Source organism: Canis lupus, chromosome 10 (assembly GCF_011100685.1).
Source record: "Canis lupus familiaris isolate Mischka breed German Shepherd chromosome 10, alternate assembly UU_Cfam_GSD_1.0, whole genome shotgun sequence".
Classification (NCBI taxonomy): domain Eukaryota; kingdom Metazoa; phylum Chordata; class Mammalia; order Carnivora; family Canidae; genus Canis; species Canis lupus.
In genome coordinates, this window is record NC_049231.1 from 43,278,074 (window position 1) to 43,296,602 (window position 18,529).

The 18,529-nt window shown below is 39.8% G+C and overlaps 3 long non-coding RNA genes across 3 annotated transcripts; 1 reads left to right on the forward strand and 2 right to left on the reverse strand.

Moving 5' to 3' along the window:
- Nucleotides 1–9,639: 9,639 nt before the first annotated feature.
- LOC119873657 lies at nucleotides 9,640–13,873 on the reverse strand. The gene is made up of 4 exons (XR_005365776.1): nucleotides 13,300–13,873; nucleotides 11,921–12,153; nucleotides 10,710–10,758; nucleotides 9,640–10,576 (listed from the first exon to the last, which is right to left on the reverse strand). It is a non-coding gene; the product is annotated as an uncharacterized LOC119873657 (long non-coding RNA).
- LOC111097708 lies at nucleotides 12,181–13,017 on the reverse strand. Its single transcript, XR_005365777.1, has 2 exons — nucleotides 12,556–13,017; nucleotides 12,181–12,425 (listed from the first exon to the last, which is right to left on the reverse strand). It is a non-coding gene; the product is annotated as an uncharacterized LOC111097708 (long non-coding RNA).
- A 25-nt stretch (nucleotides 13,874–13,898) lies between the features above and the next one.
- LOC100684050 lies at nucleotides 13,899–18,110 on the forward strand. The gene is made up of 2 exons (XR_005365775.1): nucleotides 13,899–14,177; nucleotides 17,891–18,110. It is a non-coding gene; the product is annotated as an uncharacterized LOC100684050 (long non-coding RNA).
- Nucleotides 18,111–18,529: the final 419 nt, after the last annotated feature.

Genomic DNA, 18,529 nt, shown 5'->3' on the forward strand with positions numbered 1-18,529 from the left:
GCCCTATTTCCTCAGAACAGGACTCATCCCCACCTGGTGATTCCTCTCTCCAGAGATTGACAAGCCAAAGGCTCAAACTGCACAACCTCCTCTGTGGAAATGTGTGTCTCCCACTTTTGTCGAAGACTCTTACCTTGCTCTAAGTCACAGTCTCTCCCACCTCCCTAAAGACCCCTGTCCATCATTCCATTCAGCACTCTTGGGTCTGGAAAAAATAATTAGGGCTCAGGAGAAAAAAAAATCAGAGCCAAAGGAATTGTAAAAGAAAATAATTGGAAAATAAATTTGTTTGTAGGTCATATGACATAGTAGCATACTTGGAAAACCCAAAGAATCAAGTCTTAAATCCATGCAATATGAGAATTCTATATAGGAGCAAGATATAAAATTAACATACAAAAAATAGCCTTTGAATTTACAATGACAAACTAGAAGATACAGATGTTAATTGCAATAACAGAAAAGAAAAAAGCACTTAGGAATAAACTCAAAAAGTGTACAAAAACCTACATGAGGAAAATTATAAGACATTTCTGAAGATATAGAAGTAGATTTGAACAAATACAAAGAAATCCCTCCTTTTTGGATAGAATGACTCGATATCACAGAGATGTCAGTTTTCTCCAAGTTTACGTGTAAAATTTAACACAATCTTAATTTTAAAACCCAAGTATTTCCTGAGGCTAGGCAGGTTGATTCTCAAGTTTTTATGATGAAATAAACAGTAAGAATTGCAGACTACGGGGGCAGCCAGCCTCTACCAAATATTAAAACAATGTGGCAATGGTAGATGAACAGACAAATAGATCAATGGAGCAGCATGTTCAGAATTAATCTACAAATAGAGCCAAGTACATACAAACGTTACTGTATACTTAGGATAACATCTCAATATGCTGGGGGACAGGGTGAAGTTTTTAATAAGTGGTGTTTGGGCAATTGGACAGCCATTTGAAAACAGATGAAAGTGGATGTATACCTCATGGTGTATATCAGGTTAAAAATTGAAAACTAAAAGTGCTAGAAGAAAATAATTTTTATAACTCCAAAATAGAAAAAGTCTTTGATGACTATTACTAAAATCCAGAAAATCAGATGAAAATAATGATAGATTTGATAACTTAAAAAAAAATGTCTGCATAAGAAAATGAACACCAGCATGCCACCTTCGGTGTAAAATAAAAGGTTAAGTAAAAATACATATGGGGGCGCCTTAGTGGTTTAGTCAGTTAAGCATCTGACTCTTGATTTTGCCTCAAGTCATCATCTCAGAGTTGTAAGATAGAGCCCCATGTTGGGCTGCACACTGAATATGGAGTCTGCTTGATTCTCTCTCCCTCTGTCCTTGCCCCTTGCTCGTGCTCTCTCTTGAAAAAAAAGAAGGAATACATATGTGTATATATTCCAATTTGCCTTATTTTACAAAAAGAATCACAGAAAGAGGAAATCAGAAATGAATGAAATGGTTAACTGTGGCAGTGAGGCAGGGTGGGGGTGGAGATGAGGTAGTAGCAACAGAAAAGTAGGAATGAGAATCCTCTGGTAAACTTTATTTTAGGGGAAAGCAAGTTTTGTGGGGCCTGAAACACATTCAGTCTTGGAGGATCTCTTTAAGAATCTGTCACTTATAAGTGGAATCTAAAAAAACGAAAACTAAAATTCATAGAAAAAGAGATTATGATCTTTCTTACAAGGAAAAAAGTATTTTCTTCTTTTTTCTTTTTGTTGTATGAGAAGAAGGGTGTTAGCTGAATCTATTGTGGTACATGTTGTATGCCTTAAACTTATACAGAAAAGTATGTAAATTATTTTTCAATAAGACTACAAAAATATTACACTCTTTACAAGAGTGTAAAGGGGCCCTGAGACCCTATTTGAGAGATTTTGAAAATTTTTGTTTAGTGATTAAATGAGATATCTCCTAGAATAATGCCTGCACAGAATAGGCATTCAACAAATGTTTTTTAAAATGACATTGACTATGATATTGCAAGAACAGTAAGTTTATTATTTTTTTCTAAGGATTTTATTTATTCATTTGACAGAGAGGAAAAGAGAGAGAGAGCACAAGCAGGGGAAGTAGTCAGAGGGAGAGGGAGAAGCAGACTTCCTGCTGAGCAGGGGACCCCTCCCCACCCCCGATGTAGGTAGGGCTCCATCCCAGGAACCTGGGATCATGACCTGAGCTGAAGGCAGATGCTTAACTGACTGAGCCACCCAGGCATCCCAAGAACAGTAAGTTTTTTATGCTATCTTTCCTGTCCTTATAATTTAAATGATACAATATAAACATACAAAAAAATAAGTATACTCTGTGTTGAGTAGAGATTGGCCTATATAAACATTATGATGACATTTGACCAAATAAAAATAGAAAGTTTAAAAAATACAAAATTATGCATATAAAAGTGGGCATGAAAGTAGAAATTTATTTAGAATGGAGAAATAGTAACAAATTACCAATTTTAAAAGCTGATGAATACCATAAACATCACAAAATCCAGAGAAATAACATAATATTTCTATTAATTTATTCTCTAACCCATCTAAATGATACATAGATTAACTTCTGACTTGTGCATATTGTTAGAGAGGGAGACATTTCCTCTGTACCCCATTTCCCAGTGTTATTCTCCCTGGTTTAAGAATTAAACTGACATGAGACAGATCAACAGGAAAAAAGACCAAAGTTGTATTAAGTGTACTTGGAGGCCCAATATTGAAATTGAGACCTAAAGAGATGACCCAAACAGGCAGTTTTTATATATTTTGGACCAACAAAAAATAAATTTGCAAGAAATTGACAGGATAAAGAAAATACAGCGTAAGGAATTCTAAACAGAATTTGGGCTGAGATAGTTAAAATGAAAAGTAGCAAGGTTGGGGTGTCAGGGTGGCTCAGTCAGTTAAGTGTCTGACTCTTAATTTCAGCTCAGGTCATGATCTCAGGGTCATAAGATTGAGCCCCACATGGAGTCCAGCAACAGGCTCAGCACAGAGTCTACTTGAGATTCTCTCCTCTGCCTATCTACCTGCTTAGTGAGCTCTCTTTCTCAAATAAATAAATGAATAAATAATCTTATTTTAAAAAGCAACAAGATTTATTTCCACAGTTTTCTTAGCTTTAAAGTGCCCATATCTGATGATAAGGATGTCATTTTACTTCTTAGCATAGGGAGGGTATTTTTCATATGGGAATTTTATTTCCTGTTTTCAGGGGGACAGAGGAGGGTCTGAATGTCCTTGTACTGGCTGTCTCCTAAGTAACTTTTACTTAAAATACTCAATGTGCCAAGAGGGCACATTTTGGGGTAGCCTGCCCATGGCTCCTGGAATATAAGATCCTGTTTCTTCCAAAACTACCTAAATATCTCATTCAAAGATAGACTCCATGGATTACTTTTATATCACATTATGTTCACTGGCCGTGCAACTTCATGTCATGTTACTGGTTGAGAAGCCAGTAGTCTTCCAAGTTATTTGTCCCCTGGATGGACAGCTGTAACTATGGGTGGAAATAACTGCAGGCACATAAATGTATATCAGTAACTATATCCCCTGTTCAACTTTTCCTTAGCCAGATTCCAAAAATATGTGTGACTGCTCTAAACTGTCTGACAAAGAGATGTCATTGTGAATACAACTGGTGCATATGTACACTGATACCGTATGTTGCCTTGGTGACTGAAATACTACAGGCAGAGTGAGGATTTTCTAAAATAGTGAACAACTTGGTAAAATTCCAATGAAAACAAAGTACAATCTTCCCTCGTTTTAAAAAAGAATTGCTGTCCTAGTAAATTTGGTGTATTCCTAGAAAAATTCAGCTAAAACTGGACAAAAATATATGCTTAAATTTAAGTAGTTTCACAGCTACGTGAAAGTCCCATGCCTCGTAGAACATCTAGCTTTCCTGAACCCTAGAGATGTCAGCAGTATCCTTCTCCCTATTCAGTCATTGAAGTGGCCAAAAAATTCTCAGTATTTGCTGAGATGTCCCTTAGGGGCTGTCTCTGCCCTCCTTGAAAATCATTGCCAGACCCAAACTTGTCAGGCTGACGTATTTCAAATCAAGTTCACTAATCCTAAGGTCAACAAAGAGTAACCAAATGTAAATGTCATTTTACTTTTTAGTATAGGGAGGGTATTTTTCATATGGGAATTTTATTTCCTGCCTTCAGGGGGACAGAGGAGGGTCTGAATGTCCTTGTACTGGCTTAAATTTCTTAAAATGTAACCAAATGCTAAGAAGGATATGGTATTTTCCAGAGCTCAGGATCTTTATCTCATTGGTATAATTTTCCCCAAAATGAACAGCCTACCCCTTCCATAAGTCCTTTTCTACTATACACAAGGAAATAGTTTTGTGTAGTCTCAACACTATGAAACTACATCCAGGAAGCAATGATCATGGCTTGTATGTAAGAATTCACAAATGGAAAAAGCCAGTTAATCTCTTTTATCAGTTTTCTCAGCTGCAAAATAAAAACAACAACCTTATGGGGTTGTTTTAAAGATCCAATGATTTAGTACATGTAAATACTGAGAACAGGTGTTGCTTGGAAAGGATGTGCAAAATGACCTCCAAAGGCCAAAAGAGCCATAAAACTGAAGGAAAAAGACACACCCAGTTTGATGAGAAAGGTTTCTTAAGGGGACCAATGAAGAGAAGTATGTCTTGGGCAGCTGGAAGACTAGTAGATCTCTATAACATCACCACCTGTAACACCTGCTTTTATAGCCCTAGAAGCTGGGAAATAGTCATGAAAGACTTCCGGGAAGAAATGTTCGAAAATCATAGACATGGGGTGCCTGGGTGGTCATTTGAGTGTTTGCCTTTGGCTCAGGGGGTGATCCTGGTGTTCCGGGATCAAGTCCCACATCAGGCTCCCTGCATGGAACCTGCTTCTCCTTCTGCCTGTGTCTCTGCCTCTCTCTCTCTCTGTGTCTCATGAAAAAGAAAGAAAGAAGAAAGAAAGAAAGAAAGAAAGAAAGAAAGAAAGAAAGAAAGAAAGAAAGAAAGAAAGAAAGAAAAGAAAAGAAAGAAAGAAGAAAAGAAAGAAAAGAAATAAAGAAAAGAAAAGAAAGGAAAGAAAAGAAAAGAAAGGAAAAGAAAAGAAAAAGAGAAAAGAGGGGGGATCCCTGGGTGGCTCAGCGGTTTAGTGCCTGCCTTTGGCCCAGGGCGCTATCCTGGGGTCCCGGGATCGAGTCCCGTGTCGGGCTCCTGGCATGGAGCCTGCTTCTCCCTCCTCCTGTATCTCTGCCTCTCTTTCTCTCTATGTCTATCATAAATAAATAAATAAATATTTAAAAAAAAAAGAAAAGAAAAGAAAAGAAAAGAAAAGAAAAGAAAAGAAAAGAAAAGAAAAGAAAAAAATCATAGACATATCTCCAGAGCAGATCAGGGACATTATCTTCCCAGAGTGTACTTGAGGGTGTGATTAAACAAAAAGAAAGAATGATGGGAGGGATGTGTGTTCAAGAACACTTCAGTTCACAGAGTGGTCACCATGGCATCTGTCCAAGATGGCATCAGACAGGTTCACACAAATGCCCAGCATGTGGTAGGTGCTCAGTGTTAACTGATTATAGTAAGACAGTTGTAGCCTTGCTACAAGACTTAAAATAAAATAGATTGAATCTTCTTAAACATGAAGTGGAATATCTCGTGGAATGCTCTTGGCTTTATATTGCCTGACAGGATTGAAGGACACATTTAGAGCTTCACCTGCTCCTTATAAGATGGCCCCCTTCACCCATACCTCACCCCAATCTCAGGCAGGACCTAAACTGGCCCACAGAGCTCTATTCCTTGAATATCAATACTTATCTTTCCCCTTTGTTAAATAATAAAATTCAACCAAGTAAATTTGACAATCTAATTGGCTTTATTAAACAATTCATGTGGGGCACCTGGATGACTCCGTTGGTTAAGTGTCTGATCTCAGATCATGATCTCAGAGTCCTGGGATTGAGCCCGCATCGGGGCTCCCTGCTCAGCAAGGAGTCGCTACTCCCTCTCCCTCAGCCCCTCCTTACCTCCACTCATCCTTGCTGTCTCTCTCTCTCAAATAAATAAATAAAATCTAAACAAAAAACAAAACAACAACAACAAAAACCAATTCGTGTATTAATAGCATCCCATCTGGCAAGTAGAGGGGAGCTCTGAGGAGGCATACAAAATGGAAGGTCTTTCAAGAAGAAGGATGGAGCAAGAAAGTTATTAGCAGAAGAATTATTCCTGGCAAAGTCACTTTTCTTAAGGGAAAGAATAGATCTTATCAGGCTGATTAGCTTATCTTTCTTTGGAGGATGTAGAGGGCCTGTCAAAAGATTCCTGATTGGGCTATTAACACTACATTTGTGGGGAGGTTGAAACTGCAATTAGATTATGTACTAAGCCCCAGTTTGGGGACTCAGCCTAAGTGACACTATTTTGGGACTGTGGTTTTCTTTTTAATACTGTGATATCTATACTCCAGCCATTTGGGTCCATTAACTTGTCACCTTTTTGCTGTTTCTCAGGTCTTTTTGCTGTAGGGAGGGAAGTGAAGATTCATATTTTATCACCCTTCATTCTGATCACTCTAGACTCCCTTGCTCTTTTATCAAACTTGCATATCATCCCTTAGTACTAGTTACATCCCACCTCTTGTCCACTTGGGGCCCAAACATAGCTGTAGAAACACACACCACTAATCCAATTTGCTTTATTTTTTTTAAAGATTTTATTTATTTATTCATGATAGACACAGAGACAGAGAGAGAGAGAGAGAGAGAGGCAGAGACACAGGCAGAGGGAGAAGCAGGCTCCATGCCGGGAGCCTGACATGGGACTCGATCCCGGGGCCTCCAGGATCGTGCCCTGGGCCAAAGGCAGGCACTAAACTGCTGAGCCACCCAGGGATCCCCTGCTTTGCTTTAGATTTATAACCACACAGCAGTCTCCACCTCCCAAAAATGTAACCTTTAGCCAGTTAAGTTGGAATTTCCTGATCAATACTAGGAAACTTACTGATGGACCCCCTTCTGCTCTCCTTTGGAGAACAACCTTGACAAAATAATGCATTCCTTGCTAAGAAATTCCTTTCTTCCTTTTTTTTGTGCCCTCTGTCTGCCTTCAAAAATCCTTCTTTTATTGGACTCAGAGGAACTCCGCTCCACTTGCTAGTTGGGATGCTGCCCAATTTATAAATCATTTAATAAAGCCGATTAGATCTTCAAGTTTACTTGGTTGAGTTTGTTTTTTTTTTTTTCTGTTTTGTTTTTCAAAGATTGTATTTATTTATTCATGAGAGACACAGAGAGAGGCAGAGACACAGGCAGAGGGAGAAGCAGGCTCCACACAGGGAGCCCGACATATGGGACTCTATCCCAGGACTCCAGGATCAGGCCCCAGACTGAAGGTGGCGCTAAATCGCTGAGCCACTGGGGCTGCCCTGAATTTTGTTTTTTAAAGGCCCTGTCCAAAAAAAAATAAAAAATAAAAAATAAAAAATAAAATAAAAGCCCTGTCCTAGAGAACTATTTTATACCTTCCCTTTTTTTCAAAATCCCATTGCCTTGTTCCTTTCCTGAGTCTCAAAAGATGATCTTGAATCTATTACACCTAGATCAAAAAAGAAATCTCCCATGCTCCCATTGGCAGCTCTACCATCTACAAATACTTGAATTCATGGACTCTACTATCCTTCCTTGTGATTGTCTTGTCTGTGCTATTGAAAAGGGGAAGCCCCCCACACCTACCCCTTTGGGCGGTGGAGCCCCTGCCATCTTTTGTCCACAGCTAGACTTTGTTCCAGCAAGTATTCCCCCTCCCACTCCTGTGCCTACAGTGGATTTTATCCTCTCTAGTGTCTCATTACATGAACACATGAACGTGCTGAAATATTTCTAATGTTAAAAACAAAAAACCCTTCCTCGACCCCACATTCCCCTCCAGCTACAGAGCCTCCCAGCAAAGCTCCTTAAAGACTATGTTCATTGTGTCCATCCCCTCCCTCCAATTCTATTCAGCTCACTTCTGTCAGGCTTTTGTTCAGCCATTAAATAGGCTTTTGTTGAGGTCACCCTTGACCTCCACGTTGGAAAATCCAATAGCTCATTCTCTGTGCACTTCTTCCTCAGGTCTCAGTAGATTTGACTCTGTTGCTCACTCTCTTCTTCATGAATCCTATTCTTTGCTTGGCTACTCCAACTCTCTGCTCTCTTGAGTGTCCTACCTCACTGACTATTCGGCTTGCTGGGTCCTCTTTTCTTCCTAAACTCTAAGCTGAGATTTTTACAAGGACTCTGTCCTCAGCTCTCTTCTCTATCTAAAGAGATGGGGGATCTCAACTGGTTAATGGTTATGAATATAAATGCCATCTATATGCTGAAGGCTTCCGAAATAAACTCCCCCCTTGGTCTCTCCCCTGAACCCCACGTTCATAGACCCATGGCCTACCTGGATGTCTGTTGGGTGTCTCAAATTTAACAAGTCAACCCCAGAATTTGGGATACCCAACCCCCAACTTTCTCCCTCCACTGTTCATATCCTGGTAGCATTAGGCTCAGCCCCAGTGCTTCAATTTCTCTCATAGCCCACGTGTAATCCAGCCTTAAGTTCTGCCATCACACCTCTCTTACCAAGACATTTTCATGCTCTACTGGACACTGCAATGTCCCAATGGATCTCCCTCCTCCTCCCTTCACTCTACTTCCTAGTCCATGGCCATTGTCCCTGGAGAAGAAAAGGACCTGTCCTCTTATAAGGTCAGATCATATCACTTTTGTCAACCTTCTCTATATCATAGTTAGAATGAAGTCCAGAGCCTCAATATGCTCAGGCCTCTGGCCCTCCCTGACTTCCCTGCCACTCCCCCCATCTTTACGCTCCAGCCACACTGGCCTCTTACTGGTCTGTGTACATGCCAAGCATGATTCTGTCTGGACTTTTGTATTTGCCATTTCTTCTTCCTGAAAACCTGGCTCCAGATCTCTGTGGGTCACTTCCTCATTTGCTTTGGTTCTCTGCTTAGATATCAACGTAGAGAAGACTTCTGTAGGAGTCTTTCTACAATTGCAGCCTCCTCTCTCCCCATCATGCCTGACTCTCTTTTACTCAACTTCATAGAACTTACTGGTCACTATGATTTAGAGTAATTGATCTAATGATTATCTGTGTCACATGTCTGTCTTGTTTACCATGTCTCTGCAGCCTAAAACAATAGTTGGCACATCACACTCTGTTGGTAGATGGGGATTCAAAGTGACAGTGGCTTTCAAGCTTGGTTTTTTTGGTTTTGTTTTTTATCAAGCTTGGTTTTAACAATGAAATCCTTTCTTTCCTTTCACATCAAGGCTGTGTATCTGGCTGACTTTATTTTTTTTTATTTTTATTTTTTGTGGTGGCTAGGGGATGGAGTGAGTGTTCCAGTGAACAGGCTAAGGCTTATGTAGTTTGAGCTGCCTGCTGGTACCTAAGAAGAGAACACTCAGGTTTTCTCATCAACTTGCAAAGGTGAGAGGCAGAAGTGGAAGAAGAATGGATGTGGCTTAAGTCTTTTAGCAGTCAAACATAAAGAAATGGAGTCAGATTCTTTATTATAGGGGATAAGAAATGTTCAAGAGGTAAGACTGGCAATTTGTCCAAATTAAAGATAAGAATCCTTGGATTTCAGAAACACAGGGAGTCCTGAGCAGGAAAAATGAAGATAAATCTACACACAGAGATACTGTAGTAAAATTACACAACACAGATGTGCTAAATATTATGTATTCATACTCAGATTGTCCATTGATCCTTTTATGATCTTACCTATACCACTGGGACATTTCACAAATCCCAAACTCCCTTGCTAGCTAGGTTCTAAGGAGATACTCCCAATCTAAAATGGGAGGCACAGAGAAGCTCTTCTGCTTCTGGTAGTGCCTCTCTGTCAGTGTTGGAGGCACTGTTTCCCACTCAGTGATGGCAGCAGTACCTCCAGCAGCATCAGTGAAGGTTGTGTCAGTTGTCTCAGACAAGGCTTTTAAATCAATGGAAATTCATACTTATTGCAAAAATTTACAATAAGCTATGTTCACTGCTTTGCTTTGCAATTCCATTTTACTGGGGAAATTACTTAAATGTTTCCTATTCATTTGTTGTAGCGTTTGTGCAAACTCAATAAGGAAGTGTATTTAGTTGCCTTTGTGAAGGAATAAAACTGCTTGAGCTAATCACATCAAAATTTGAAGCTTTTCTCAATATTCTTAAAGCAAATTTCCATACTACTCAAAATAAAGTTATTCCAACAAAATAAATTTTGTTCATTTTCAGAACAGGAGTTTGTCACTTCTGACTTCTCTTTATTTGAGTGAAATCAGGGGAGTCAGAACCAAGATGTTAATTTTCCTATCTGACTACTGGATTGAGCAGCAGAAGGCCTAATAGAGGCATGGCAGGGCCTTGAACGGGTTTTGAAAATTGTTGCATCAAATCTACCCTGTGGCACAATGGACTGCAGCAGCGCTCTATGGGATGGTGGAGTCTGAGCCAAGGTCAAAGAACTTGCGAACTGAAGGAAGCTGATACTAGGAAAGATCCAGAGATCTGGAAGAAATGGAGGAATGTTCTTCCTGAGTCAAATGCACCAATGACTGCTGCAGATTTTTCTGTGATGTCCCTGGCCAATGACAAGGAACAAGGGTGGCTGAACAGAATAGATAGATATAACCAAACTCACTGGGGGCCATTCTCTTTCAAATTCTGAGTTCTTTTGTAGAAATCAAAACCTGGAAATTTAGGAAAAAGAAAGTAAGCAGTAACTGCTGTCTTTCATCTTTGTATAATAAATCCCCTCATCAATAGCTAATTGATTAGAATATATGTTCCTTCATTTAGGAACATAATGAATATTTTACTGAACTCAACATTTATCAAGCTTCTACCTACCATGTGCTACAACCAGTGGCAGATGCTAAAAATCCAAAGATGAATAAAACACAACCCCTACTTTCAAGGTACTCACTATTGAATTGGCAGTCATGTACATGAACAAGTTTAATCAGGTGTTGTATAGGTTACATCAAAATACCACTACTTGTAAATATGTAATACTATTAGTTCAGGGTTTTTTGTTTTTAGTTCAGGTTTTAAAAAACCAAAATCTGATTCATTTAAATTTTGAGACCTGCTCAGAGTTTGGGATCACATTGACATTTAGAATAAAAATATGAGCCACAATGTCCTTCGACAGATGAATGGATAAAGAAGGTGTGGTCTATATAAACAATGGAATATTACTCAGCCATCAGAAAGGACAAATACCCACCATTTGCTTCGATGTGGATGGAACTGGAGGGTATTATGCTGAGTGAAGTAAGTCAATCCGAGAAGAGCAATCATCATATGGTTTTGCTCATATGTGGAATATAAGAAATAGTGAAAGGGATTATAAGGGAAAGGAAGGGAATTGAGTAGGAAAAATTAGAGAGGAAGACAAACCATGAGAGACTGCTAACTCTGGGAAACAAACAAAGGGTTGTGGAAGGGGAGGTGGTTGGGGAGTTGGGGTAACTGGGTGATGGGCACTGAGGAGGGCACTTGATGGGATGAGCACTGGGTGTTATACTATATGTCAGCAAATCTAACTTAAAAATAAATGTAAAAAATAAAATAAAACAAAAATAAAAATAAAATTATGGCCTCAGCTTTTCACCTGTTTAATACATTTCTGTGGTTTCTTGGTACTGAATCAGATCATCCATTACATCCTTCAGACCCACCTCTGACTTCAGGAAGGGACTGTTTGGGAATGAAGGGTATGTAGGAGGGGTCTGGGAGACTAGATGGGAGGAACAGGGAAGTAAGGGTCTCATGCCTCATGGTGCACATGCCTCTAAATCCAAGCACCTCCAAGTATCTCATCAGAGTTAAACTGCCCTTCTTCCTCACCCTCTGTCTTCTAAGGCCAAGTTCTATTCTCTTTAGCAGGGCTTCTCAAGCTTTAAAGTGCATGTAAACCACTGGGGATCATGTTCAGAGACAGATTTTGATTAACAGGTCAGGGGTGGAGCTTAAAACTGCATTTCCAACCAGCTCTCGGATGAGATATGCTTCTGGCCTCCAGATCACACTTGGAGTGGCAAGGTCAGTACTTCTCAACATTGGCTGCCCGTGAGAAGAACCTGGAAAGATTGAACATATGCAATGGCTGGCATCTACCCCAAAGGATTCTTTTAATTGGCTTAGACAAGGACAGGGAGGGGGTAGTGACAGAGACTGGCATTATTTTTAAAGCTTTGGTGACAGGAGGGATTAATATGCAGCCAGGATTGGAAGCCACTGTCTCAGATCCCATCATCCTCCTATAGCATAACAGGATTCTCTTCTGCAATCATGCTGCTTGAAAAGACTCATGCCAAAAGGCACAGGAACCTATTTCTGGAATGCTGGCCTTCTTTCAGGTAGATCAGCAATGGAGTAGCAAAGCATAAAGGAAAATATATTACTATTATGTGAAATAAAAACAAGGAAGATGTCATTTTGGTGTAGTCACTGTGATGAACCGAATAATTGCTTGTGCATACCTGGATGTGTGGTGTGATGGAAAACAGGCAGAACTGGAAGACAAGAGATCTTTCCCACTTTCTGGATTCAAGCTGCTTCATGGTAAAAATTATATGATAATTTAAGGACTTTGTAAGCCTCAGAAGGCCAGATATCTCTGGGTCATTGACAATTGTCTGATACAGGATGTATGACCATTTTTCAGTTTTGTATGGAATTTGGCTTTTAAAGCTTTTTCAATAAATTGTAAATATGAAAAAAATTGTAAATATGATCTGAAATATCATCATAGAACCATGTAAAATAGTAGGTATTGTCATTTTATTGGGTTACTGGTCAATGTCTCTCAGCTGAGGACAAAAGATAGGGAGAGGGGAGAGACACATAATATCAAGGTCTTCCAAAACTAAATCCAGGGATATTCTCACCATGTGATTCTGTCACTAAAGTTCCCTGTGAAATTTGTTATTGGCTCAAATTTATATGAGAACAGTGGCAGGACTTGTCTGTTTTTTTTTTTTTTTTCTTTTTTGAGAATCTAGAATCCATTTTATAATAATGAACACAAGCTCCTTTGTTGTGTCAAATGATTCTCAAAGCCTCACAAGTGCTTAGTATTCCATTACTGAGCCCTGGGAATTGAGTGTAAAGGCTTTGTTGTAACTTAAAATATCAAGATGAGTCATGGCAGGATAGACGGAAGGAAGGCAGAGAATCAGAGATTATTACTGTAAGTCAGTCTTAAAATATAGTTCAGATCTTACCATATTGAACTCATCCCCAGCACTGATCCTTGTTAACCACTTCTCTAGACTCCCCAGAAGACTTCCTCAGAGCAAGGATAAGCCATGCTAGATTCTGACTTTTCCCCTGGAAGTGATGGTTTCAGTGCAAGGAGAAGTGGAGTGGGACTTTTCCTGGTATCTAGAGATTGGTGCTTGAAGTCCAGACAAAGGCCAGAGGGAAATAAACTCCTCTTGGTTTAAAGAGCTGATCAGGGGATCCCTGGGTGGCACAGCGGTTTGGCGCCTGCCTTTGGCCCAGGGCGCGATCCTGGAGATCCGGGATCAAATCCCACGTCAGGCTCCCGGTGCATGGAGCCTGCTTCTCCCTCTGCCTGTGTCTGTGCCTCTCTCTCTCTCTCTCTCTCTCTCTCTCTCTATGTGACTATCATAAATAAATTTAAAAAAAATAAAATAAAATAAAGAGCTGATCAGTTGGATCCAGATACCTCCCTTGTACTTTTTAAGGTGTTGGTTACCTGCCTTTGCATTTTATTAACCAGCTAGATGTCTCCTGAAACTGTGGACAAGCATGTTTGCCCCTGTGCCATTCTGAGCAAGGAATTAGAGAAGCCCTTGTTGCCAAGGAAACAGAAGTTTCTGGGAGTATGGAAATAGCTGTACTTAAATCCCCGTGCTTGATGCAGTCAAAGAGGGCTGCGTGTATGGTGAGGAATCTCTGGAACTTATGAGGTGCTGAGGCTTCTGCTGGGGTCAAGAGTCCAGTAGGGATAGAATTTGAACCAGCTCTCAGCCAGTTGTTCAGAAAGGCTGCTCACCATAGACCTCTAAGGAGCTCTTGTGGGTGCCAGAGAAATCGGCAGGAAAAGCAGCAGAGGACACCAACTGCTGGTTGTTAGGTAAAAAGATGTTTACCCTTCCCCCATTATCATTCCCAAACCCCAATGCCAGAAGTAGTTGGGTGCTAGTAATGAGGAAGATGTAGTGTCCCAGACTCAGATCACCTTCTCCCCTTTCTCAAGGCACCTCCTCATACCTGCACTTGGAAAAGAAAGAAAGGTTTTGTAGACTGCTCTATGCCCTTGAGAGAGGGCTCAGATGTCTACCCTGGACTAGTTCAAGTGTCATAGGTGTGAGGAGAGAGGACCAGCAGAACAATGTCTAGAGTTCTTGGACGGTTCCCTGCTTTTTCTCTTGTCTGCTTTGGGGGCTGACCCTGGCCACGAAAGCGCCTGAGTCTTTGTGCAAGGGGTCTCCAGGTAGGTGAGGAAGCAGCTGTCACCTATCCCCATCATCAGCTCACACAACTGCGTCACACAGAGAAAGGGCTCTGAGCCCTAAAATAAACTACCCATGTTACTGTGCGAGCACCAATCCCCCAAATAGGTTACACCTTGACTACTATCTTGTAAGGTACTGACTTTATCCTTGACTTTCTTGGTGCTGATGATGACAGATATATGATGCCCTTTGTAGAGATGATCATTTTGTGGGAAAACCACAAGAGGTTTTTTAATTTTATTTTTTAATTGAAGTATAGTTGACACACAGTATTACATTAGTTTCAGGAGTACAACATAGTGATTTGACAAATCTATTCACTGTGCTAGAGAAAACCACAGCTTTTTGCAACATAATCAGACCTGTGTGTACGTGTGTGTGTGTGTGTGTGTGTGTGTGTGTGTAAACTGCATACTGTTCTCTGAGCCTCTGAGATCTGTCATTAATTTTTGGAAAATCCTGTTTCAATTTGGATAGTTTCCCTCCCTATGTCTTTAGAGTTCTAATCTTTTATTCTGCCATGCTGATCTACTATTAACCTCATTCACTGCATTTTTCTTCTTAGATATTGAATCTCCAGAAATTTGACTTCAGTCTTTTTATCCCTTCTAGGTCACTCTATTTCTCTACATATGATGCTCAATCTTTCCTCTTTCCTTGTAGTTTATTCCCATTTATTAGTCCCTTACCAGCACAGTACTTAGTGGAAGTGGCACTAAGCACACATGCTCACATTGCTATGTTTACCAAAAGTCCAGACTTTCTGAATTTGATCTAGGAGGCAACTGATTGATTAGCTGGTTTCTCAGCCAACAGTAGAACAAAGAGAGGAGGTGGCTGCCACTGCTGCAAAAGTGACTGAGTGGAGAGAGAAGATTCTTTCCTCCTTCATGTAACTAAGAGCGACACTGTCAAGACTAGCTTTCTGTCCTGCATCCCACTACTTCAATAGTAAAATCATTTGGTCTTAGTCACATGATTTCATTGCAATTTTTATAAAGTCATCACCCAAATGGTCCATTGTTGGAGGAGTGTTAAAATTCAAGAAACAGGGTCCATATACCGAAAAGAAAATCCAAAATGACTTTGCCCTTTCTTGTATTTCTCACATACTAGACAGGAACTTGTTGACCACAGGAAGACTTATAACAACCCCATTTTCTACTCCATGAACTGCTATACTTTTGTAGCTGCCCATACAGACTCTTTTTCAAAGTAGCATGGGAAACACCCCCACCCAACCTCACTTTTAAGCTTTTTATCATTTTCATTCTGATTTCATTCTAATTCTGTATCTCAAAAACCAAGAGAATAAGTTGAGCAAGGCAGGACCCTCCTTAAGCTAGTTAACTCAGAATCTTCTTTACGGTAATGGCTGGCTGGAAGACCAGGGAATCAGACATAATTATGTTTTCTCCAGCCATGTAATTATTTGCAGTGGGATGAGTTTACTTCCTCTAATTCTGGTACTTTGGAATGTCCTTTCAGTCCCTTCATGATGACCTTTCTCCCAGGGCCTTCATGTTTTCATATTTGCACACCTGCCCCAAATAAAATCCCTCTTACTAAATTGTATGTGGAGGATAAGGCTAATTATCTTCCAAAGGCATTTACATTTTTAGGGGCAAAGCTTTAATCCAAGAGCCCCTCTGCCCCCAGCAAGCCTAGGAATGGGATTGAGATATCATCCATCTCTAGAAGAAATTAGACCATAGAAATATCCATCCACCAAGAGGCACATGGAGAACTCTGCCTGAGGTGCCCCAGGGATACATAAACTGGAGTTAGAAAATCATGTTAAAGGAGCAATGGTTGAGCTCCTTCTGCTCCTTCTCCAGAGAAATAAAACTCATGAACTCAAAAGAGCATGACATAACTTGGAAAGGGCTGCTCAGCATTATGCTTGGAGAGACAGCTTCTGCAAGTTGCTCAATGACTGGTCTAATTCACATGTCACTTATTTTCATCTTCCTCCCATCCTACAGACTTATTAAGTCATTTTATTCTCTAAAATGAATGAGGGATGAAGATTCATTTTGTCTTAATGTACACAGAACCTGGGTATAAACCTTCTAGGAATTAATATAAAGCAACTTATTTATTGTTGAAGACACCATAGGGAATTAGATGCAGCTACGGGTAAAATAAAAATTCGGAGCTCATATCTTAAAAACACAGGAGTGAGCAGGAGGCAGAGCTATTTCACAAGGAATTAAATATGTTACATACTTCGGGATGCAATCCTAATTTAGGAATGAGCTGCTCCTTATTTAAGAATGAATATCTGCAAGTATCATTCTATACGTTTTACAAATATCTTTAAACCATCAAAGTTATTGTACAAAAACAGATGATCTTATCCTTCCTTTGCCTATGAAGAAACTGAGGCACAGAGAGGTCAAAAAAACACCCTAGGTCACACCATGGCTGAGCAGATCTGTGTTCCTGTCAATGTTTTCTGTGGCTAAAACAGGGGTTCATTTCTCCCACTTCATTAATCCCACTTAATGAAATCACTATCTGAAAGAGATATCTGTCCCCTCATATTCATTGCAGCATTATTCACAATTGCCAAGACATGGAAACAACCTACGTGCCCATCAACAAATGAATGGCTAAAGGAAATGTGATACATATAATGGAATATTATTCAGAATCCTGCCATTGGCAACAATATGGATGGACTTTGAGGGCATTATGCTAAGTGTAATAAGTCTGATAAGGAAAGACAAATACTATATGATGTCACTTATATGTGGAATCTAAAAGCATACTGATAGAAGCAGAGTAGAATGGTGGTTGCTGGGGGCTTTGGGGTGGGAAGAAAAGGGAGATGCTGGTCAAAGGGTATAAACTTTTAGCTTTAAAATGAGTATGTCCCAGGGACCTAATGTACTGCATGGTGACTATAGTTAACAATATGGTGTTGTATGTCTTAAAGTTGCTTTTAAAGTTGTTTTAATGTTCTCACTATAATAAAAACAAAATAACAATCCTATCAGGTGAAGGATGTTACTACTTAACCTTATTGTGGTAAACATTTCACAATATATACCTGTATGAAATTATCACATCGAACACCTTAAACTTACACAGTGTTGTATGTCAATTATATCTCAATAAAGCTGGGAATATAAAACAAAAAATATGGGCCCTTGACATCCTACCATCTTACCTTTACTTCAGTACCTAAACATTCTAGGAGTCCAGAAATATGTTAATTTAATTCATATTTGTCATAAAGTACTTCTCATCACCTCTAATACATTTAAAATGATAGATTACAGGATCTGGGGCCATGATTGTCTATGTTTTATTTCTGTTTTTGCAGCACATATACTCAGATCTACATTGTGTCTAGCAACTTCTCAGATTGCGGTAAGAACTGTAATTCTATTAGCATCACACAGAAAGAATATGATTTTTCAAGAAGCGACTTGGCCTTTCTGTGGAAGAGTTTCTCCTTCTTAAGAAGACTGGTAAAAACACAGGGCCAGTGATTACCATTTAACATCAGAAAAGATGAAATAAATGTATTAACTCTGCCTTGACTACCCCAGCAGGCATATTTCATTGCTCAGCATTTCCTGAAGTTGTAGAAGCACTTTTTATCCTGCTGGGACTTACTTTATTAATGGAGGCACCTTGATTCAACTCAAGTACATGGCCCTGAAAAATGATACTCTTGTTCCTAACCGCTGAAATGAGACCTTCTCCCCAGCGTTAACCACAGAAGTGGTCTGAACTCAGCTCTGAGGCTGCATTAATCTGTGAGTGGAGGAGGGGAAAAATCTATCATGGGACCCAAGAAAACTGCAAAATCACCGGGGACCCTGTGATTATTTCTTGATAGTTACGACCCAGAAAAAAGATAGGGGCAATAAAAGATAATGCAATGCTGGGGCACTATCTCTCTACTTCCAGCCTTTCCTTAAAAATGTGTTATGTGTGTGGGAGCTGTAAATGATTT